This window comes from Lactuca serriola, chromosome 6, assembly GCF_051521515.1.
Source record: "Lactuca serriola cultivar US96UC23 chromosome 6, Lser_US96UC23_V15, whole genome shotgun sequence".
Classification (NCBI taxonomy): Eukaryota; Viridiplantae; Streptophyta; class Magnoliopsida; order Asterales; family Asteraceae; genus Lactuca; species Lactuca serriola.
Genome location: NC_136413.1, coordinates 162,477,233 through 162,502,981, shown reverse-complemented (window position 1 = coordinate 162,502,981; position 25,749 = coordinate 162,477,233). Strand labels below are relative to the sequence as shown.

General features: G+C 34.4%; 2 long non-coding RNA genes across 2 annotated transcripts; one reads left to right on the top strand and one right to left on the bottom strand.

Annotated features, from left to right (window-relative positions):
• Positions 1 to 15,981: 15,981 nt before the first annotated feature.
• Positions 15,982 to 18,109, bottom strand: LOC145057215 (uncharacterized). The gene is made up of 2 exons (XR_013686021.1): positions 17,360 to 18,109; positions 15,982 to 16,183 (listed from the first exon to the last, which is right to left on the bottom strand). It is a non-coding gene; the product is annotated as an uncharacterized LOC145057215 (long non-coding RNA).
• Positions 18,110 to 24,704: 6,595 nt separating this feature from the next.
• On the top strand, positions 24,705 to 25,442 carry LOC145058945 (uncharacterized). Its single transcript, XR_013686583.1, has 2 exons — positions 24,705 to 25,027; positions 25,131 to 25,442. It is a non-coding gene; the product is annotated as an uncharacterized LOC145058945 (long non-coding RNA).
• The last annotated feature ends 307 nt before the right edge of the window (positions 25,443 to 25,749 follow it).

The following is a 25,749-nucleotide window of genomic DNA, read 5'->3' as shown; positions in this document are numbered from 1 at the left end:
GATCACCCCTGGGTTGCTTGCTACCATCAATGTCAATCGCCTTGTTAAATTTATTGAAGGTTGTGGTCGAAGAGTCCCTCGACCTTTCACATGTGGAAGTAAAATCCTCTCTCTTTCTCACTTCTCTATATGTGTTATAATGTATACAATTGCAATAGCATTTAACTATGGATTTGGATTCTGTAGGTCTTACGATACCATGAAAAGTGATAAAGAAGAACATTTGTTGATGATCAGAGGGAGAAGAACTTTTGATTGTGTCTTAAGTTTTATACATATTTGAATTAATTGTCGCAAAAAATGTTTAAGATATGTTGTTTATTTCATATATTGTTTTTAAATAAGAATAAGGTTATTTTAATTTAGAAAGCTCCGGAATGTTGGTCACTGATGTATTGATTGTGCAATAACGTATTTATGCAACTAATAGTTTAGATGATAAAATGAAGGGTGAATCAATTACTAAAAATGCTTTTCAAAGATAGATGCATAATACTTGTCAGCTTCATTTGGTCTAACCATTTATCAACTAAGTGAACAAAAACATCTTATAAGAAAGTCTCTTACGAAATCTAGTAGGACACCCCATGTTGTTAATAATTTATTCTATTATATTTATTTTTTAAAGGTCAGGAGTGAATAATAAAAATTGCCTTTTATATATATAGACTTAGGTTATTTTGTTTTTAGTAACTATTGTGTGTCAGAATGCACAGATCTGGACCAACAGATGGAATTAATCAATGGACATGATTTGAGGGTGTATGATATTACAATGGGATAACATGTACCGCATAATCACACAAATTTTAACAAAAGGGTATTTTGGACAATTAACTATATTTGTAAAAGGAAATTTTCGAATTTTTAAGGACAATTAATTCGACTAATTTTAAAAATATGAATTTTTTTAATTAAGTCAATTTTAATTCTAACGTTTGCAACTAGGTGGGCTTTTGACTTTGGGCCGCCTTTGGTCTTTTGTGGTTTGGGCCATATCCAGATTATTAGGGTTTTGGGCTTTGTTAGGCCACTAGCGTTTCTAACTTTGGGCCATTATTAGGATTTGGGTCTTCTTAGATTTGGGCCCATATTGGGCTTTGGGTGTCCTTTAGGAATTGGGCCACTATTAGTCTTTTAGTGCCATTAAATTTGGGCCTTGGTTTTCAGGTAAAATGGTCATTTACGCTAGGTGTTGGATAAATGAACTAATTTTCCGGGTATGGTTTATGGCCCAATTATTAATTGGGTTTTATTTGATTGGTTAGCACGGAGCTTCTCCGGTGCAACCGCCTGATTATCTGTTTGACTGATAAAAGACTGAGGTGAGTTTACTCACTATACTGTAGGACACTAGGATATGTTATGTGCTTGTAGTCTTTGTGACTCTGGCTATATATGTTGTATGTATGTTTTCATGTTTGCTATATGTATGTGGGGGTGAAATAGACCCGGTACAACCTTGTATTGACATATGCGTTGATATTGACTTAGGGGTGAAATAGTCCTGGTATGGCCTAGGGCCGACACATGAGTTGAAACAGACTTGGGGTGAAATGGACTCGAAACATCCTTGAGCTGGTGTAGATGTATGGTATGTGGTATCTTGGGGAACTCGTTAAGCTTCGTGCTTACGGTTTTCAGTTTATTTTTCATGTCCTTCTTGATCCAAGGGGAAGAGCTTGGGATGATTGCATTGCACACACCATGACTTTTCACATATTTGACTCTAGTGTGTTTTGGATGATTTTGAATAAATTATGAATACCCTTTGGTTTTGATAAACACGGTTAGTTGATGTTATATTTAATATAAAAACAAAAAAAAAAATTGGTTTTGAGTTTTGGGACGTTACGAGTTGGTATCAGATCCTTGGTCTGAGGGATTCGGGCATTCTCTCGGGTATGTCTGAACTTAAACTGAGGTTTGGCATATTTTTCATAAAAATAAATGTTTTATAAAAGGATTTCTCTAACAAAAGAAAGGAGTTTCGTACATGCAATCGACTGAGCTCAAGTAAGTTTTCCCAAAATACCCATACATGTTTTGTGTTATGATTTGAATTGTAAATTGGTGAACCACATGCTATATTAGGGCTAAGGATCTGCTAAGGATTGGATGATAGAATTCTAGGAGAGATGCCTTTATATGACTATTGTTTGAGCTTGTAGACTTGGATGCTAGTACTGACCAGTCAGTGATAGGATGACATGTTTTGGTTATGCTTTGATTCTGATTACTCGATGCTCGAATGCTACTTTCTTTGTGCTTTTAGGAGTTCCCATTAACATCAGCTAACTAGTAAGTGAGTATGCTAAGTTACATATTACTAAGACTAGATAATTTTAGAAGGTTAGGTTTTAACTCTATTGTGTAATTCTTGTTTGAGTCCAACCATTGTAGTGTGAGACCTTTCATTCTAAGAATTATCTGGTGTCGATGGTACGTAATTGTATTTGTGAGCAAGTTAGAGGGTGTTAGGGGAGTTCCTTCTGTACCCGAGGGCGAAGAGTGGAATGGTGGTAGCCCTAGAAAAATCTAGGAGGTGATTCAGTAAAGAGAGCCTTGTATGGTTGAGGATTGTTTGGATTGACAAGGGCATGACTTGGAGGATTCGGGGTAATTCTTGAGGAAAGTACATATACATGTGGAAGGTAGTATGGGACCATACTACTAGAAGCAAAGGATTCATACTCGAGTCAAGGAAAGTCATGATGATACCAGGAAGCTTGTAAAATGTGGGATTCTTCGAGTATATTCTTATGGTTTATATTGTTTGTTTTCAGTATGGTGGTCACTCGAGGAGGTTTTGGTAATGGTTCTAGTATCGGTGACAGTTCGGGTTCGGGCTCTAGGGTTGGACATTTGGATGATCAGACGCGGGAATTCATTTCATCAGAGATTATCCGCAGTATTCTTGAGCAGACTTATGTGATCTTCGGTACAATAAAGGAGGGTATCATGGAGATTTTGGATGAGAGGTTGGGTGCTTTTTGTTCTAAGATGGTGCTGATGATGGGAGATCGCACTTTGACTTTCCGTGAGTTTGGGCATGTGGGGGTCCAGAGTTCTTCGGGAAGAAGGAACCGATTGCGAGTGGGCGTTGGTTAGCGGATGTCACGAACGCCTTTCGTACTAGCTGTTGCCCTGAGAGGGCAAAGGTAAGACTTGCATCCTATCTTCTGAAAGATAGAGCTCGAAATTGGTGGGAGGACGTTAGACACGCCTTGGGAGGCGAGCGGTTGAGTCGATGAATTTGGAGGATTTTGTGATGAGGTTTTGGGCTAAGTTTGCACCTGTGATTGAGGTCTAACAGTTGGTAAGGGAGTTTCAAGACCTTCTCCAGACTATTGAGACGGTGGAAGAGATCACCGTTGTGTTCCGTGAGAAGGTGTTATTGATCCTACAATATGTGGCAGACGAGGAGATGAAGAAGGAGAGATACCACAAGATGTTGAGGAGCGATATTAGGAAGTTTATGAGCAGATCCAGTTGCAAGAAACTAGATGATATGGTGTCGCGAGCCAGAGAGAGGGAGATTGAATTGGAGATGAAGAAGAAGAGGAATTCAGATCAGGTTCAGGGTTTTGAGGGTTCGAGATAGAGGCCCAAGGTTTTTAATTCGATATCGATAGGCCAGAAGGGTTGGGGCCGCTATGGCAAGTGCGGCAAGACGTACGATGGAGCTTGCAAGGTAGGTGGTTCAGGTTGCTATGGGTACAACAAGAATGGGCACTTTAGTCAGGATTGCACAACCACCACTCAGGGATCGAGTCTTATTTGATTTCATTGTAATCATAGGGTCCATAAAAGGTTGATTTTCTGAGTTTAGCAGCGGCAGGACTAGTTGCAACACCCGCTCCGACGAACTTGAGGATCACAGATGGCCACCAGGGAAAGGCGTAGGCGCCTGTTGTGAGGAGCGGGGCGTTTCAGCTGACAACCGAGGAGGCTCGTACAACACCTTATGTGGTGATGGATATGTATCTTCTCCTTATCTGTTTATTGATGTTGGTTTTCCTGCTTATACGGGTATCGAGGGTTCATCGGTGATGTATATTGGAATTCGAGGTTGCTTCTCCTGCGGTGATCATCAAAATCCTTCCATCCGCGCTTGAGTTCCTCGTTATCAGGAAGTCCCGCTTGTAGTGCCCTGTCTCACCATAGCCATAGCAGGCCTAGTTTATTTCAACTCCGAGGACTTGGGAGATCGGTTGTGTCGACGCCTTCAAGAAACGGGCAGTGTGCCCCTTCCTGCTGCAATTGGTACATTGCACCACTTGGTAAGCTCCGTTGTGGTGGTATGTGCATCTGTCGCACCTTGGAAGATTTCCAGCATATCGCTTGATGGGAGTTATAGTGGCAGGTGAAGTGCCAGATGTTGCGACTGCTATTATAATTACAGGGGTAGCCACAGACTGTCGTCTCTAGGTAGAACCTTGAGCCAACTTTTTCCACTTTTGTCCCAGAACTCTCGTTTCTTGTTCTTACGTTTATGGTATGGGGTGTCCTTGTCACCACACGCTAGTGGGTACCCTTGATTGTTATTGTGATTAGCATAACTGGCAGCGCTTCCGCTTCCGCTGGCGTTATTAGCATTGAGTTGTGTCATGACGGCTGTCACAGCAGTTGTGACCGCAGCCTGAAAAGTAGCAGAGTCTATTTACAGAATTGGTGTCTCGCCTGTTGGTTGGTTTCCTCCTTGTGAAGACATGATTCTATTGCATGGCGAAGAATGATCTCGTGAGTAATGAATGTCATCCCTAGTTGCATTTCAACATTTTAAATATACTTAATAGCTCCACTCTTTGCTGGACTATTCCCAATGTTTCTGACAACATTCCTGAGATGTGCCCATGGTAGTGGGTAGAAGTAGGTATTGTACGAGTGATATTTAGACTAAGTTATCCCTGGTCTGAGTGTATATGGTTCAGACTTTTATAGGGTTCTAGAAATAATTCATAAAAGGGAGTCTATATAGAATAAACTTTATGAATCAGAAGTGGCTATGCTCGAATGAATTTCTGTGAATTGAATAGCTAATATCGGCTGCATGAAAATAAATAATTCTAACACATAGTGTAAGTAGTGTATCCACTATCTCACTAAGTTAAGTAAGGTAATTATTTATTAGTGTGACGCGTAAGACGTTTTAGTTCCTCCGGCTAATCACTTCTTGGAAATCTCTTTTTGAATCTCTTATTGACTCCTATGCTAACTGCTATGATGGAGTGGTTACATCTATCAGGGTTTGTCGTACGAGAATGGGAGTGTCTAAAGAATCTATGAGATTAAGTGTAACATTATGGGGTGATCCTTACTAGGTCCTCCTATAATTGCGCAATGTATACAAGTTGAATATAATTTAAGATTAAATGGACCTTCGAATAAGTGATCCTACTCCAAAACCACAACCAAACAAGGAACGAATAGTGAAGCATAGATCACAAATTCTAAGTCTATAAAATCTCAATTATATAAAACCTTGAAAGTATACACTTCGGAGTCATAGACCTACCAGAAGGGTCTTTTAGGTTCTCACATAAGTTATTGATGGTGACTAAAGTACTCCTATAGTATTTTAATGTAATGAACTTGATATGTTTTTAAACTTGTTGTTGTCTTGTAGTATCATAAAATACTCCCATAGTATTGTTGTTGTCTTGTAGTATCATAAAATACTCCCATAGTATTCTAACTTTTTGTTCTGATCTAGAAATCCCTTGAATAGTGTTAGGTAAATTTTAAGATTGTTGCAACACCACATCACCCCCAAACACATGTCGGTCAAATCTCAAATGAATATAGTTGATCAGGCTATATTGATCCCAAATATAATTACATAACTGTCCAGGTTTGACCGTAGTGTTCAACCTTTAAATACTTCTGTTCTGTTCTTCTTTTTATACTTGTTGTAGTATGTATATATATGTATAAGCATGTATGTATATTTTTATAAAGTATTTTTATATTCTTAAAATATATTATTATTCAGAGCACTTAGGCCCCATTGTATTTATAGTTGTATATCTTTTATCGGTTGATATACTTAGTTCACTATAAACAAATGCTCTGATACCAATCTGTCACACCCCCAAATCGGAACGGCGGAAACGTTCGGGGACGGAGGACGTCATGTTTAGTATCACAACACATGTATCATAGCAATCATAGTAACAAACAACCATTGTATTAATATTAAAGTTTTTACAAAGTAGTGATTCACAAAAGATTAAATCCAAAAGTAAATAACAAAACAAGACATGAAGCTACTATATTTCATCTTCTGAATCCCAGAGCGCGTACCTGTCTACTAGTTTCCTGAGAATACAAGTTATTTTGAAAGAGTAAATCAGCATTTAAGCTGGTGAGTTCATAAGAGTTTAGTGATGTAAAGTAAGTTGAAAGTTCTTTTAGCAAAGTTCGCCTATTCCTCCAGAAGATCCTATATTTTCTGATATGATGAAAGTTAAGTAAAAATAGCTCTACGATCCTTTCTATGAGTACTAAATGGATACAAGTTATATAAAACCCAGAGTAAACAAACAATCGATTGTGTGTATCTACCCTAAGCCCACAACCAAACAAGGAACAGGAAATGAGGCGGAAGTCACACACCCCATTGTTTGTTAGATATTCATTGTATATAACCCTGGCATATTCATTTGGTACTCACGGAGTTAACTGTAATAGTTCCTTTATATTTGATGAAAAAATTCTTTAAGAAAACCCTTATTTCTTTTAGTAAAAATGGTAATAATAATAGTTCCTTCTATAATCACTTAGTTTATACAAGCTATATATAATCTAATATCGAATGGATAGCTATATATAATCTAATATTGTGTGAATCTGCCTTAAGCCCACAACCAAACAAGGAACAGGAAGTAAGGCGGAAAACACACATCCAACTGCCTATCGGATATTATTTATACATAACCCTAATGTACAAACTAAGGTATTATAGAATGAACCACTAACGGTCCTTTAAGTTATACTGGTTTAATAAAATGGATTAAACTCATGTACTGATAAGTTTCTAGTTTAGTCTACTACATGTTCCATCTAAAAAGTATGTTTTTGTACTAAAAAACGGTGTATTGAATTTGTATACTATGACCTGACCTATACCTGGTACTTCTTATGATTACCGGGTGTATACAGAATATATATATATATATATATATATATATATATATATATATATATATATATATATATATATATATATATAATATAGCTAAGATCGAATAGATAGTAGACTGGGTACATCTGCTCTATGCCCACAACCAAACAAAGAACAGGAAATGAAGCGGAAAGCACACACCCTACTATCGGTCGGACCCAATTAATATATACCCCTGATGTATAAACCAAGGAATCATAAAGTTAGCATTATAGGCCCTTTTCTACTAAATTTTCATGTTACTAGGAAGTTATGTAGCGTTGTTTTATTGTGTGGACGACTTACTAGAAGTAATGAAATCCTGTACTCTTAACGCCTTTTATCGATACTGTTGTGAGTTTTGTATATATTATGTATTTTATTTATTATTGTCTGGTACTTTGTAGATGTACCCCATATATATACGTATATATATATATATATATATATATATATATATATATATATATATATATATATATATATATATAAATCATGGCATATTCTATATGCACCATATTTATATATCCACTATACCACTTTTATTATCATCTTTTGATTAGAACAACGAGTTAATGATACGTTCCTCTCCTAGGTTTCTGGTAATAGTTAGTATAAATGTGTTAATCATGATTTGTTCTTCTGTTATAGTATATTGTATGTTCCTCATTGTTTCTCTTTATAGTACATTCCTCCCTGTTTCACATTATAATATGTTCCTCCCTATCCTAGTTATAGTATGTACTGAACCCTAAACTATACCTATTATAGTTTACTGGTATGTTTACTTGAACTGTTACTGACTTGTACTTTAAAAACGGTGTTTTATAAACAATAAAGTAACATAATTTAAAAGAGTTTTTGAAATGGTTTTGATCACTTATAAAGCATAAGAAACCCTTTGAATATGATAGTTATCACAAATAACATTTACACAATTTTCATTGTGTTCAACTTGTATTCCCCCCTTAAAAGCATTTAAAAACATTTGAAAGATTGATTATAGGGGTATGAACTCACCTTATGTGGGTGATTCAATTGCAGAATCGTGTAAGGATGAGAAGTTCCACGAAATGAATTCCCGAGACACAAACGAGTCCTAAATGACATATAATGGTACATATATGTACATAATTAGTGTAAAAACAACTAATTATGAAGGGAAACAACCTAAGGGACTAAGGAACACTTGATGTGAAGTGTAGAATCACATGTGATTGATCAAAGGGAGTTTACGGCCATACTAGAGAGTTTACGGCCAATGGCTGTACGGTCACTGAGTGTACGACCGTATACTCATGGAAAACATGCAAAAGAGGGTGTTTGATCCTTGGGGAAACTAGTGTGCCAAGTGTACAATAAGAAGGTGAACCAAACTCTCATTTTTGAGGGACTTGAGGTGTGTACGGCCGTACACACTCCAAATGGATGCATTTTGGGTCTTGATTCATCGGGATTCAAGGGTTCAAGAGTTCTAATGGACATAAAGTACCTAGAAGTGTTTAAGGCTAGAGATTATGAACCAAAGAAGGGTTTACGACCATACATAGAGTGTACGGTCGTACACTCTTGATGATCACGAGTAGGGATGAAAGTGGGTCCAAACCCGGACCGGATGGACCCGGACCCGGAAAACCCGGAACCGGTTAACGGGATTTTATAGAACCGGAAACCGGATCGATATATAGGAACCGGTTCCGATTCGGTTTCGGGTAAAGTGGGTCTAAAACCGGAAAACCCGAAACATCAAAGTGGGTAGGTTGGAACCGGATAAAGTGGGTTTAGAACCGGACAACCCGGAAAAACCGGATTTTTTTGGGAATTACTTACTACTTAGTGGGTTGAACTTTGAAAATTTTCATATTGATATACCGAATTTGGGGGACTGTAACTCATTGAATACGAAACCAAAATTAACAAAATTATAGTCTAAAATCATGTACAAACTCTAAAATACACTCTGGAAAAACCCGCATGTCAATCCGACTTTAAACGAATGAGATATGCTTGTGTTAATATTTTCACATAATACAAAGTACAAAAACAAATAGCTGAAAAGTTGAAAATTTTCAATTTTGATATCCCGACTTCGGAGGACTGTAAATCATTGAATATTATACCAAAAATGACAAAATTATAGTCTAAACTCATGTACAAACTGTAAACTAGAAGTTGAAAAAAACCACATGTCAATCCGACTTCAAACGAATTAGATATGTATGTTTTAAAACGTTCACCGAATACAAAAAAACTGAAAAACTAAAAACTTCCAGCTTTGATATCTCGACTTTGGAGGACTGTACGTCAATTAATATAAAACTAAAAATGAAAAATTTATAGTCTAGAATCATGTAAAAACTCTAAACTACATGTTAGAAAAAACTGTATGTCAATTGGAGTTGAAACGAATAAGATATGCATCTTTTAAACGTTTCATAAAAACCGGTTTCGGCCCTAAAAGTGGTTCCGGTTCCAAAAACCGGTTCCGATTTTTAGACCCGGTTTACCCGGACCCGATGGACCGAAACCCGGATTACCCGGAACCTGGATAAAGCCAATTTTTAAACCTGAAACTGGACCCGGTTCTAACGGTTCCGGTTCCGGTCCGATTCCGGTTCCGGTCCGGTTTTCCAATTCTAAATCTCGTCCCTAATCACGAGTTTGATGGTGTTTAAAGGCTAGAAACAAGTGCTTAACATGTCTAACTAGATGATAGGGGAAAAACTCTCACAGTGGAGGTCCTTTAGGGTGTGTACGGCCAATGATCCTATGAAGGGTTCACGGCCGTACACCCTTCAAGATCATGAAGTTCATGTTGAAACATGAAGAATTAGGACTTGGATCAAGTGGTCTTTCAAGTATAACAAGTTTAAGGATAAAACACTTATGTTTTTTAGGATTTGGAGTGTTCTTTGACGAAGCTAGTTGAGAGAGAATGAAGTTGCTTGCGGCCAAAGAAGGAAGAAATGAAGAAAATGAATTGATCTCATATATATAGGAGGTAGTGTACGACCACCTTGGGTGTACGGCCGTACACTCATGTTTACGGTTGTACACACCTCTTGATGGTGTGATTGGCTTGAATGCAACTTGAAGAACCTAAGTTAACTCGTCCCTAGACCCAAAACTTGAATGTACTATGCTTAGAACACTCAAACTAACCCTAAACAATGCTAAAAGATAGCAGAAATGAGTCTGACTCTCGATTGATTGGTTGGACTTACAAGACAAAAAAATTTGGGTTGTCACAATTTCCATATATAGAATTTCCTTATGTTGAATCTTTTCAACATAAAATTCATATATATCCTTGACTAAATTTGATTAAAATCTCAATCTAAGCTTTTAGATTTGAAATGAAGTATGAATTCCTCTCCCTGAATTATAGCAAAACAACTTTTTAAACCCTGCAACTTTGCGAATTGAAACTTTTGTTTTATATAATTAACATTGCTAACACACAACTCTTAACATAATAATTGTGCTCCCACTTGCATAATAATTACATTCTTATTAACATAATACTTATGCTCCCACTAGCTCTGACATGCACCAAGTAATCAGCTGGACTTCTAGAAATCAATACTTATTGACTTTCTTACCAAAGTTCAGATTTCTGATACAAGATGCTTGGATAAGACTTTATCTAGGCTTCTCAAATTCATACACCTTTCCTTAGATAGCTTACATGTGTGTCTAAACAATTTTAGAACTTACAGCGATAAGTCTGAAATGTTTAGACCTTTTACCATTTCTTACAATTCAAACTATGAAGAGGGATGTCGTAATCATAATCGAATTTGAGAATGCAAATAACACAATTGCTATCTCCTTAAAATCGATTTAGTGAAAGCGTTTCCTCATAATCATTTTCATGAATTGGAGAGAAACCTTATGAAGGTTAGATTTTATGGTGTATGTGTTCCTATCCATGTGAATTTGTCAAAACCATAATCACAAGACAAGGTTAGTGACAAATCCAAACTCATATGGACTGAACTTGTTCAATCTTCATTTCTTGCCACCTGGCAGCACAAAGGCCTACAATTGCTTTCAGGTTGTTATGCAAACAATTGAGAACTCATAGAACTCACATGCATAGTCAACCAACTGGAATGACACAGAAACAAGAATATGTCAACACGATAGATTATAAACCTCAAGTCGTGTACTAGTGATAAACAATTGGTTTACTCTTGATTAGTTCTTGAAACTCTTCAATATCTTTAAGACACCCACTTACCTCTTGACATATAAGTTTCTCATTGTCAAGAAACATTACTTGACAAACAAATATTCAAGAGTTAGTGTGGTTTCTTATCAAGACACGCTTTCTGACAATCGGTCTTAATTGATCTTTGTTTTATCGAAAAACATCACAAGTTACCAATTTTCAATGTACAAGAGTAAGAAACTTTTTACTCTACATTTGATAAGTGCTATAAACCTTTCTTAATATTATGTCACTCAAGTTACAATCTTGGAGTATGACTCCAAGACTTGATTTTGGAAGTATGATTCACCTTTTGAATTAACCATTTCAACAATTCACAATTTCTTTTCTTAGCCATACAAATGCGCTAAGATGTCCTTAGAGGATCAATTATGATATGGTTTCATAATCACTAATACAATCATAAAACATGATACTCAAGTACTCTCCCTTCTTCTCATATTGGAGAAATTTTTATCTTTCTGCCTAATCAATGAAACTTTTTCAATGATTCAGAATCACACTTAATCTTTTAAGCATAACCATATTTACTAAACTTTAGTAAATCATAATGAATAGTCTTATCGTTCTTTGTGGTGGCCCTGACCAACGCACAACCAAGTGTACCCGGTCCCCTAGTCCTTCACTTGACTCACATATACATGTGAACAAGGAATTATTCTTAATTTCCCAAAGATGAAGGTTCGCATTCATCACACAATACAACTTGCATGATTCCAAGTTTCTATTCAACTGAAACTTGGGTGATGAGAATCTTTCCTTATTTGGTAAATTATGATACTACCACAAACAAAAGAATAAAATCCATTTTCCAATATTGCTATCAATGGAAACATATGAGCAAAAATTTTCACAAATGCCATTGTATGGAAACTTAAAATAAGATAAATTTCAAAAAATTTCTTTATTTATAAAAATTGCGGAAAACTTATCCTTACAATGCAAATACATATGAAAACTATGTTGTTATCTATTCCTAAGCAATCTATCATAACTCTTAAGCAACAGCTCAAAATTCTGATTACCGAACCATGCGATTGAAATCCATCTCTTCACGATCAGAATCAACTTACTCTTCCTTTAAGTTTCCTTTCATTTCTTCGATTCTACAAAACATCAAAATGTAAGTACATTACATCATGTATTAAGAATCTTCAAATAGGAACTTAATAGAGTTAGATAGTGGATTTTACCTGAAGTAAAGTCAAACTTTTTGACTTTACCATCTTTGCGATATTTCAGGTAAATATGGCAGCTTCGCAACCAGTGCCCCTTCTCTTGTCAATAGAAACATATGGACTCTTTGGGAATGGTAGACGGGAAAATCACAGACTTAGCCTTTCCCTTTCCCTTTGAAAGAGAAATATTTTATGGACTTCAATTGTTTCCATGTCAATGTCCATGGAAGTTTGGGAAGTATATCTTCTAGTCAAATTTGCTTTACCATTGTGCCAAATCATTGTTGATTCAGCAGCAAAAAGCAAATAAGAAAGATCGATAAGGGTCATGTCGTGATCTGTCATATTGTAGTCCTTAATGAACTCACTATACGACTCAGGGAGGGAAATGAAGAACCATGTCAACAGCTAACTTCCTTGAGACATTGACTTCTAACATTCCCAACCTGTCAATGTGTGACTTCATCTCCAAGACATGTGCACACACAGACCTTCCATCTTGGTGTTCGATAGCCAATAGGGCTTAAGTGACCTTGAAATTTTCAAGTCTTTGAACTTGTAGGTCAGGGAGAATTATTGGAGGAGGTGGAAGAAGTGAAGTTCCACTACAGCACGAAGAAGGGATTAATCTTTTACCTTGATCGCCTTGTGGAATATCATCTTTATAAATAAATTTTTTTTCCAAAAGGATGGGGAAGACCATAGTTGTCAGAACTAGACATCTATAAGGGAGAAATTCAAGTTAGTTGATTTAAGTCCATAATATAACACCTAAATGAAATGTTAAGGCTATGACCCACACAATATTTTACAGCGCAGAAGAGGGAGGCCGTAATCCAATTGCAAAATATTTGAAGGTAGGTAAATGATGATTTACCAATTTCCACCATGAAAAACGAAATTGATTATTTAGTTTTAAATGAATTGAAATTCCTAGATTCTTTGAGATTCATTAAAATTTTCAATGGCCTGTTTAAATCTCGATTATGCCTTTCAAGTTTGTGATTGGGATACCAAGGACCACAAAGAAGGTCTGAATAACCATGCAAATTAGCTTGGTGCTCTCGATTTCATTTATCACCTAATCAATGTGTCGGTTAACCACACACACTCCATTGATCTATGACAAACATCAAGCTACCCTTTGCCACCCTTGTTAGTCCAAGTTAGTGTACCGGTTAACTACACATGCTCCTCTAACAACTTGGCAAGGTGCAAAGTGCAATTTCATGGATTAGCACCAAATTCACATTTTTCCTAAGTAACTAAGATTAGGAATTTGTAAGGCATTTAGTTACTTAAAGTATTCATTATACTTTTAATGAGAATGTCTTATCCTACCCGTTCGGCTAACAACCCTCCATTAGCCAAGGAAGCGGTAAGTGAGAGTGGACACCTATTAAACCACCATTTTATAGGTAGTAACCTTATACCCCCCCCCCCCCTGACGTATAGACCGGCTTCGTGAATGAGGCCTACTAACGGTAAGACTAACTCTTTAACTTATACATATATAATTATTAAACTTTTAATTTTATATAGTATAAGGGTGTATTTTAAACTTTTAAAATACTAGATGGTTTAATCTATTAATAAATTATACTCTTAATTCAATTAACCTTAAACCATGTCGTTAAGGATTTATTAATCTCTTTTAATTAAACACTTTAATTAATTTAATAAAGTGCATAAGGTGCAATTTGAACTACTCAAATACTTCAAGGTTCTAAATATAAAATTCAAAATTAAAAACTATTTAATTAATTTTTTTAATTTATGAACCCCAAGAATTACACCTTTTTTATTATAAGAGTTTCTTAATTTGAGACATTTCAAGTACCAAAACTTGAGGGCAAGTTTTGTAACTCTTGAAAAAACCTTTGATTTCCATAACTTATGAGTTTAATACGGTTTTTATGGAAAAACTTTTCATGTTCCATAACTTGAGAACAAGTTATGGAGGACTTTAAAAACATTTAAGATCAAATATCTCAATTTAAAAAATAATCAAATAATTTATCTATGATCAAGTTAAACTCATAAGTCAAGATAATTCATATCAACAATTTGCAAGAAATTAGCCTAATCATATAAACTAATACAAATCTTCAAATTTTGACAATTATCTTTTAATTGGATAAGCATGCTCACTACCATATCAACAAAATAAAATTTTATGAACTAAAACATTTTATAGTAATGATCACAATCCAAAACAGGCCAAAAATCCTGAAAGGTCTGCCATCAGAAGCATCAACTCGTCGAGTGCATGAACATGACTCGCCGAGTTGACCTTATACTGAGTGGACTCGTCGAGTCAGCCAGTGGACTCGGTGAGTTCATCAGCCAAAGGATAGAAAATTGATTTTTTTAACTTTGAAAATTAAGTCATGCATCAAATATAATAGAAAACAATCCTAGGCTTTGATACCACTGTTGGATTTTGTATACTACAACATCCTATGGTGCACATACAACCCTAAATGCTTTGGATCTATGTTTTCTTTAATTATACATGCAATATTATTCCAAAGCATAAAGCTTACAGCTAGCATACAATTGACATAATCAACATAAAAGTGAGTTATAGAATTACCTCTTTGTTATAGCTTGTAGTTTTGGACTTTAAGAACTTAGCACCTCAAGTGTGATGACTCAAACAGTTCACAACACACCCTTAGACAAAGGAAGACTTGAGAGAGAGTATTATTGCACTAGAAATCGACTCTATGAACTCTTAGAACATGTAGGGGCCGGTTTTAGGTCATGAGACATCATATATATAGTTGTAGGATTCATGGTAAACCCTAATCTATACCCTTGGGCTTATTATCCATGATCCATGAATAAAGTGGGCTAACTCTATGGATTCTTCCATAAACTTAGTCCATCATGTATCATAAGCCCAAACTATATATATATATATATATATATATATATATATATATATATATATATATATATATATATATGACTACTCTACACAGTTCGTCCCTATTGATCTAATTAGTCTCTTTTGATCACTAAATTAATTCCAAATTAATTCTTGATCAATACTAATTAAATCATATGATTTCATAGAACTTATATAAATCATAAATAACCTCTTCTCAAAAGTCCATCCTGTCAAATTATCCTGGTGATATGCAACCCGAAATGGACCATGCTACTCTCGGGTCAAGTACATACCAATTATAGTTATGGGCTTAGACGCCTAATCCAACAAGTGTATAGTTCCTTGATTATTTTCTCTACACTTTATTGAAAATATCATTAGGAATCCTTCAGATATAAATAAGGTTCACATATGTCAAATAAACTACATTATTTGCCTTCAAAGATCCATTTCTTGAAGTTGGAATATATGAATACCATTTATAGAATAAAGATGTAACATCCCAAAATTCAAGAAAAATTTCATTTTTAATTAAGTATTTATAAAACCAATAAGTATAGAAGCATCCATAATAACATCCCATGTCAAAACCAAAGTAGAAATATGTTATCATAACACAATATCAGAGTGTAATCCCAAAGATCTCATGTGCAGAAAACATAGTGTGATGCGCTGCGATCGCCGGCTCCTTTCCTTTGAAAACGAAGTACCTGAAAAAAAAAAGTTGAAATCCGTAAGCACGAAGCTTAGTGAGTTCCCCAGATACCACATACCATACATATCAACATACTGCCTAACATATATGGGTGTTGGCCTACCCCTTCCGTCTCTTTCAACCAGATACTGTCTAGCATATAAATACATACTCACATACTGTCATACATAACCATGAGCTATACATATATCATAATTAGTAAAGATGCTATGTGCCAAACATAGTCTTGCCATTAGGCCACAAGCCACCACGTGGTCTTTCTTGCCAAGCCGGGGGCCACCCCCTCGGTCTCACAGACAAGTGCCAAGAGCCACCTCCTGGTCTTCCATGCAAGCATCACAAAGACGACTAGCATACATACTACTCTACTTAGCTAATCAGAATATAGTGTGCCAGGAGCCACCTTCTGGTCTTTCATACATAATAGCATACAGTGCGCCAGGAGCCACATCCTGGTCTTTCATACATATTGCCTAGGGCTAACCCCCGGGTCTTCCTACCATACATAATAACATACTGTGTGCCAGGAACCGCCTCCTGGTCTTTCATGCATAATGCCTAGGGCTAACCCCCGGGTCTTCCTATCATATATAAACTAAATGGGTCGGCATTGGTGCTTTAGACCCATACAAACAGTGAGGAGACTCACCAGAAGTAGAAATCATCGAATAGCCACTAAAGTGATTTAGATGGTCTACCTAGCTCCCTAAACACCTACAACCCATACCAATAATAATTATTGCTTAATATTACTTAGTATCATACTTATTTGCATTATTAATAAATAACGCCTTGATCGATTTACCATTCCAACTCCCGTTAAATATTCTTGTGTACATTTACTTCATATGACTATTAGCTAATAAATAGTTAAATAATTTATCGATCCAATTTAAATATAATTTAAACCCACGTACTTTCGCTAGAGCTTAATTCAAGTCTCATTCATATACATATTTCGTTTAATCATATACAATTCAATCCATATATTTCAAATTATCATTCCATTAAATTACAAATAAATTTCACAACCATAGGTTATCATCCCATTTAGATTAATTATGTTCTAAAATAAGCCCAATTCGCATAGTCAATTACATGCCACCAACCCATTAGCTAACTTTGATACTCACCAACCCATTAAAGCCCAAGACGAGTTCAATTGGCGTACCTAGCTTCCAGGCGGTGCAAAAGAGCATTCCTTCGACGGTGGTTGAATTCTTCGCTCACCAGGAAACGCAACTCCACAACCAAGTTATGAGTTCTGCAAACCCACGCCTCGACAGATATCGGTTTCCCATCTTCTTTCTGGCCATCGGAGACTAGTACCTCATCTTCTGCTGGAGGTCCCAAAACAGTTGCCGGAAAAGCATTTGGCCGAGAAAAAGGAATCAAAACTCATCAATTAGTCTCTCTCTCTAATTGAAGTCACCGGTGAGAGATAAGAAATCATGGCATAAACTGAGCCTTACTTGCCTTTACTGCTCTGGAGAACATACGGGATTCACTGGAGTCCCACAAAATTATCAGAGGATGACGCAGCCATCGGAAATGCCTCCCCACCTGGTTCACGATGTCGAGCAGAGTTGGAGCTGAAGGAATGATCCCGTTCTCGCTAAACTATCCCCACCTCTTTGTCTCAACTAACGCTCCAGTGAGAGTTATGACTGGCGAAGAAACCTAACGATGGCAACTCCTTCCTCATAGTTCTTCTTCGTTCACAACCTCGATGTCTCTCACACTCTCTCTCCGCCAGTGAACATACATATCCTTCATTCTCTCTAAGGGTTTATTCCATGGAAGCAACAAAACAACAAAACTCTGGGTCTCTCTCGAATGGTTGTAGATTAAAGGAAAATGGGAAAAGGTCCCCCCATGTGCAGCTGTTACAGATCAAGGGAGAAAGATGGGACCAAGTTTATGAAGCTGGCATGCAAGATCCCTGAGGCTTGGTCATTTGACATAATATACCCTAACTTAATTTTTTTTGAACAAAATAAGTTTCCAAAATAGCACATAACCCCTGGACCTATTATTATTATTATTATTATAACCCCTTACATATCTATATAAAGTCTTTTATTTATATAATTATTCATTATTATGCATCGACTCTATTTAGAAATCGGTAAAAAGACACGGATGCTACAAAAGATAACAATGTTAAAGATGATTTTGATTTAAAACAAGCTTAAGTCAAAAGTGCTTGCATATAGAACTTAATTTTATTAATAAAATTATATTGATATTTACTTCACAATTCTATTAAGAGATCTAGTCTCATAAATAGAAGTTAATCATTTCAGAATATGAATATTATCGTTATGAAAAATGATTAAGTAAATGATAAAAAATTTTAATAAAATAAATAAGACATAAATTTAGACATGCTAAATTAAAACATACATTGTTCCAAAACAAATATTGTTTTACATTACAAGGCATTTATGTTCTATGCATAAATAATAAACTAAACTCCTAGAGTGTAGTTCCAACTTGATTGTTTTCAGCTTGGTTAATCTTCAATAAATATATGCAAGCCATTTACAAATATTATATTAACATTAAATACCAAGTACCTAAGTGTTATATGAAAACTATGAGTTATATCTAGTAGATAAAAAAAGTGCTAGTCTCTTCCATATTTTCTTTCCAAATAAGAGGAGTAAATCCTCTTCCAATGTCTAAGCTCTTAACAAAAGAAACAAGATCCATTTATGTGGGTTTTAGTAGATTTCTTGGGCTTAAAGGTGTTAAATCCATAAAACATGGGCCTCTTAGATCATACTAGGTGACTCTTTTAGCCTTGCATTATTCCAATGTTTAAACTAGATTTAAATAAAATATCACTGTATTTATTGGAATATTGCTTAACCTGTTATATCATCAGATATATATGTTCAAATTATCCTAGACTTCCTAGAAGTCATGAATAACTATTCCTAGCTTGATGTTAGAAACATCTTAAGCATCACAGTGATGCCTTTATTAGGTATCATGTTCAGGTTTAATTGTTCAAAACAAATAGTTTAGGACTTGGACCTTTAAGTGTATATAATTTTATATCTCTCACGAGATTGTCTCTTAAGACATGAACCCATTCATTAAAGTTGTATCTATTGAATGTTATTGTTTCATTTAGTCAATAAAGAAAGTGATAATTCATGATAATTTAACAAAATTCATTTACTATTTTTAATATTTAATCTTTAATAATTAATACCCTTTTAGTTTTCAAAAACATTAATTATCAAAGTCTAGGATCCCAGTTGCAAAACAAAAAAATGGTTAGGTATCCTTTATCCCATCCATTTGAATTCTACCCGGTAGATATCGATTATCAATTATATTTTGCTATATATAATTCCTAGATATATGGGATCGTTAATAACAAATTAATTAGACATGTTTGATCTCATTTATGCCTCGAAACTCTCTTGCTGAGATATCCTTTATCACAAAAGATTTCCGATCAAATCTTCCAATTTGAAAAACTTGTAATTGACCTATAACTTGGATATAGAAATCGCGAAGACACCCCGGCCATCAAAAGACAACACTAAGCAGTTAGGAATCATTTATCCCACTAGTGCATACAAGAGATGTGCGAGTGTTCTTCCAAAAGAATTGCATAGATTTGAGGTTTGTAAAGAAAGGGCCTTTATATGTTTTATAATTCTAGTTTAAAAACATATGATATCATGGTTATTGCATGCATATAATAAACCATGGTATCAATTTTCAAAGAAAATCACTTTTAAAGGTTCTATATAAAAAGCTAGTTATTATATAATTTGACGCAATTCAATTTTAATAACCGATATTAATTTCAAGTGCATTTGAACCATCTATATCTTTAATAAAACTTCATTTTATTACTTATATATTTGGAGTTTATATAAGTTATAAAAACCACCATTTTAAAACTTATAATGGAGTATTTTAAAATTTGTCGTTATTAACGATTTTATAAAACCGGGTTTTATTTTAAAATAATAACTTATTTCATCTTATGTCCAATTTTGAAAAACCAAAACTCCATGTGATGTTTATTTTGTCCAAAATTATTTTAGCATGTGAAAAACTAATTTATCAACCACACATAATAATTGCATAAAATAAACAACACAAACATGCATAAAAAGATATGTGCATAAACATAACCAACTTATGACATTTTTGTGAGCCAACACAGAAATGCCAAGTCCATTCCTAAAGGGACATTTAAGGGGACCAAAAATCTTCTTGTAATGTTGTTGAAGAAGCTCCCAGTTGAGTAAACACCAATTGCTTGCAAAAGATTGAAAAACTTTTTGAAGGTTAAAATTCAGCAATTGTCGCTAAAAGTCAACAGCACTTTGTAAACAACATTAGTGACACTTTTCAAAAAATGTCACTGAAAATCCTGCACACCTTCAAGACTCAAAAATTGCTCTTGTCTTCAAAAAATGGTTCCAACTTCATTTATTGTTACATTTTTATACAAATAAATTATTTCTAAAAACTAATTTATTACTTTAAAAAAAATAAACAAGAAAACTAATATATTTAGTTATTACATACCATATGAATAAATAAATTATTACAACCATTTTATATAAAAAAATAACAAACACAACAACATAACAACACATTGGTCATTGGCTAGTTTATGCACATCATATACATCAATATACACATAAAATAAACATTTGTTTTTCTAAGACAACTTTAAGTGATGAAAGATGCATGAAACTTTTGTCACATAAATAAAATAATAATTATAAAGTTGTCATAAGAAATATATATGAACTCATTTTTATACAAAAACAAGTTATCCATATTCTCTAAAAACTAAGATTTCCAAAAATCAAAAAATCTAACCAAACTTGCAAGGTCTCTCTGATACCAATTGTTGGGTTTTAGTTCAAAAATAGTTTCATAAATTTGAAAAATATGGCAACAGACTTTAATTTTTGAAATAACATAAATATTTTATTCCCACCAAGGATCTTCTTGCAAGTTATAGAAATATTAAAACACTAACCATAGAAGGATGAAGAAATAACTACCTTTGTAGTTCTTTAGGTCCTCTTGGGAGGCTTGGAAGCTGATGAAGAATGTGGAACCTTTGAGACACCAACAATGACTCAACTTGATGTAGATGCTAGTCAAAACTCTTAAATCCATAAACTTTAAGCTCATAACTAATATGAACTTAAAGAGGGCATGAAGATGCAAGCGTTCTTCAAGTTTTCTAACCAAAACTAGAGAGAAAGTGAGAGGAGAGGGAGGATTCGACCATTTTCATCAAGGGAAAAATGAGCACTATTTCAAGAATGCAAGCCTCTTATTTATATGCATAAATTGAAGGTATTAACCATTAGGTATTAACACTTTAAGCACATATGTCCCCATCTCATAAACATGTCTCCCATGCTTGAATTCTTTTGAATAAACTAAGAAGAAAGCCATCCCTTCTTGATGTCTATTCAATTTTCGCAAATTGTACATATAAAAAGAAGAGTTTATTTATGTTTTATAAACTCAAGTTTTAAAAAATATAAACTTTGTCTTTTGAGTAAAAGACAAAAGGGTTTCAACTAGTCCAAGAAGTTGTACACAACTTATTAATTCATATCACATGAATTATGTAATGTTACTTGATAAAGAAAATTATTATTTCCATGAAATAAATAATTTCCAATTTAATTATAAGAGTTTTATTAAATATTATTAAAATCAATTTCTAATAAATAATCAATTGTTTCAAGTTGTTGTTAGTGTGACCCTTGGGATCATATGTTAATTAGCAATATCACTTTAATATAACTCTTGAGCATACTAGACCTTTCACGTTATAATCTCCCATTAACGATTTTCGAGCAGCATCTAACTTGCATGTCAAAACTCTCCCAAATGACACGAAATGCTCATATTTATTATTTGGGCATCACCACATCGTGATGACCACTAGACACCGGTTTCGCCACGTATTACATCCTTATGTCACGTGTCTCTCAGTGTTTGACACGTCTCTCAGTGACTCATCTTTTACCACATCATCGCTAGTATACCACTACATCGTGTTGATGATTGACTTGACATACATTGACTTTCTCGAAATAGCAACGTACTTTCATCTCAACTTCAAACGGCTATAACTTTCTCATATGAACTGCGTTTTCGACGATCTTTATATCCATGCAGCCGAATCAAAGTAAACTACAAGTTTCCTTCACTAATATTTTTCTTAGGAGTTATATGTGTCTCGTTGTAATGCAATATGTGAAGAAGTATACATACAACCTTGCCAAACTCATTGTTTTTTTCACCACTTTAGTCTACGCTTGGATATTTTTACATCAGGTATATCTTATAACACATAGTTTGAGATCTTTGGATCATCATATGTCTCGTAATAGTACCTATCATGAAAGAAGATGTCACAACAAGGTAGCACTTCTAGTAAGGATCGGAGGAGTGCTGGTGTTATAGAGGGAAGAGCAGTAGCAGTGAGGGTGTGAGAACAATAGGGACGTTGATTGGTGGTGCAAGAATGATGACGACGTTGAGTGATGGTGACGGGTACATGTAGTGTTTGGTATATATATAGAGAGAGATATACAAAAGCTAACGGTGTGTTGGTGGTGTAACAAAGAAAAGCAACCCATTTGCAGTATGTATCGGTTGTCTCTTCTCATTCATGATGATGAAAAGAATCTAATTTGGGGATCAAAGATCAGAGCAAACCCCAATTCTAATAATTAAACAAACAAATGTTTATCACAATGGAAGAAGTATACATATAACGGAAATGGTGGAAGAAACGTGAAACACAGTAGGTGGAGGCAATCAATTGGAGGAAAATAGCGGTACGTTAAAGGAAATACGACTCGAAACCAATTAGTATCAAGCCAAGCCAAACCACATAAGCCGACAGCTCTAGGAACTGTGAACAGGCCAACTCACTTTTAATAATAATAATAATAATAATAATAATAATAATAATAATAATAAGAGTGCTATAATGAAAATAACAACTCTAGTCCAAGTTTTATTTGGTTACATGTCTCATCCTTGTGGTGTGAATTTTTTTTTCTACATTTTCAATCACTTACCTATATAAAATAATATTTTTACCCTTTTATATATATATATATATATATATATATATATATATATATATATATATATATATATATATATATAGGGTAGGTTCCATTGAGATTATAAAAAAATAGAGATCCTGAGATTCAATCTTAACCACATATTTTTTTATTTATCATTTGAACTATCTAGCGTATCGGCACGACCAAAGAGTTTATAATCATAAATGATTATGCAATACTGTCCGTTCCGTTTTCCTCCACCGCCTTCCCCATCATCACAACCGCCACCGCCACCACTATAACCATCACCTCGCCACCTACCGACGACACTACTGCTACCTCTGTCAATTATACCATCACCATCTCATCCCCCACCAACAACCACAATCATGTATGATTAAGCATTTTTTGAACAGACCTATATGTATAATCATTTATGATTAGACATTTATGATTACAAATATATATATATATATATATATATATATATATATATATATATATATATATATATATATATATATATATAACATGTATAGTCATATATGATTATACCTCTCCACCATATAATTACTTACAGTTTCGTGGGCTATTTTTGAACAATTGCTAATTTTTGGCTAAAAATTGACTCGCAGTTATATGTACGTGTGAATTAGTGGTTCTAAAAATAAAATTAGAGAATCCAACGGCAGATTAAACATTATCATTGGTCATTACATAAAATTTTAATGCAATTATAAGTACGAAAGTGGGAATTTTATGCTTAAAGGGAGATGATTTGTACACAACAATTTTTCCCCATACATAACAATTGGTGTTTTAAAATATTGTACTATACAACTTTATAATGAATAAATTATTGTGTATGACAAAAAACTATTGTATACGAATCACTTCCCATACTTAAAACATGTCTATCAACTAAAATTCGTTAGTTATAAAACATGTTTGAAGTTAGTATATCACATGTTTATTTCACATTTATTGGACCATTATTGCAACTAATGATATTATAATAGAGTTCATATGTATAATTGTGGTTTTGTCATTAAACTATGGAAATAAATATTCATAGATCTGTATGTACGTGTAAAACTCTGTACTATATTAGAATAGAGTTCATATGTATAATTGTGGTTTTGTCATTAAACTAAGGAAATAATATTAGAATAGAATTCACAGTGACGAAAAACTCTATACTTTATTAATTTAGTTAATGAAAGTAGATAACAAACAGAAGAGAATATGTTCATTATGGTAAACGGTAATATCAAAATCATCAATTAGTCAAATTAGTACCGCGTAAGTCATTGACCCCACCACTCCAAAGTCCAGAGTTCAAAGTCCAAAGTCTACGCATTATCACTCCACTCTATATATAAAGTTATAAACCCTCAAGTAGTGTAAAGTTAAAATACACGAAAATTCCGAAAATAAACTTTTTAAAATGAGAAATTATTCGAATTTGATGATTGTTTTGATTCTTATGATAATCTTAGCAATGACCAGGGCAGCACCAAGTGCCGCCCAATGCAAAAAAGAGAAGAGGCTCGCCATCAACGCATGCATAAGTGTGCTGTATGGGAGACCTCCATCATCAAGCTGTTGCAAACGAGCTCGAGTTAGCCATGTTAAGTGCATATGTCCCGTGATCACCCCAAAGTTGGCTGCTCTAATCAATGTCAATCGTTTTGTTAAACTTATTGAAGGTTGTGGACGCAGGGTCCCTCGTCATTTCAAATGTGGAAGTAAATCTCTCTTTCTCTCTCTATCACTTGTCTATCTATGTTGTAATGTACGTATGCAATTGAAATAGTATATTTGACTTATGATATATCCTGGATTCTGTAGGTCTTACGATCCCATGAAAAGGTGATAAATTGTTATCAAAAGAGAGTGTACTAAATGATTTATATAAATATATGATCTATCATCGACGACGAAGGTATGGATCTTGAAAGATGGAGAGAAGAGCTTATGATTTTGTTAAATGTTTTATTCATATATGTAAGGAAAAAATGTGTAACTTATGTTATTTAATTTCGTTTCGTTTCAAATTATAAGATGGTTAATTGTTTTAGAAAGCCCCAGGTTATTTGATGCAATAACCTACATGTCTAAGTAATAATTTGGATAATAAAAATAATCAGATATTTAAAGTGATTTTCAAAGAAACTGGCTTCTACTTCTTTCAGATTATTTGATTCGGCAAAGATACACTACCATATGGATCCTATCAAGGACATGATTCATGGTGGTCGCTGGTCAGCATCGTTTGATCAGACAACTATTTTTCAACTAAGTGTACAAAACATATTATAAAAAAGCCCACATCTTACAATATTTAGTATGCTATTCCATGTCGTTAATAATTTATTACAGAGTACGTTATAGTTTTGGTCCATGAGGTATGCATCTTTTAGCAAGTTTGGTCCAAACTCTCATAAATTGATGTAGTTGGTCTCATGGG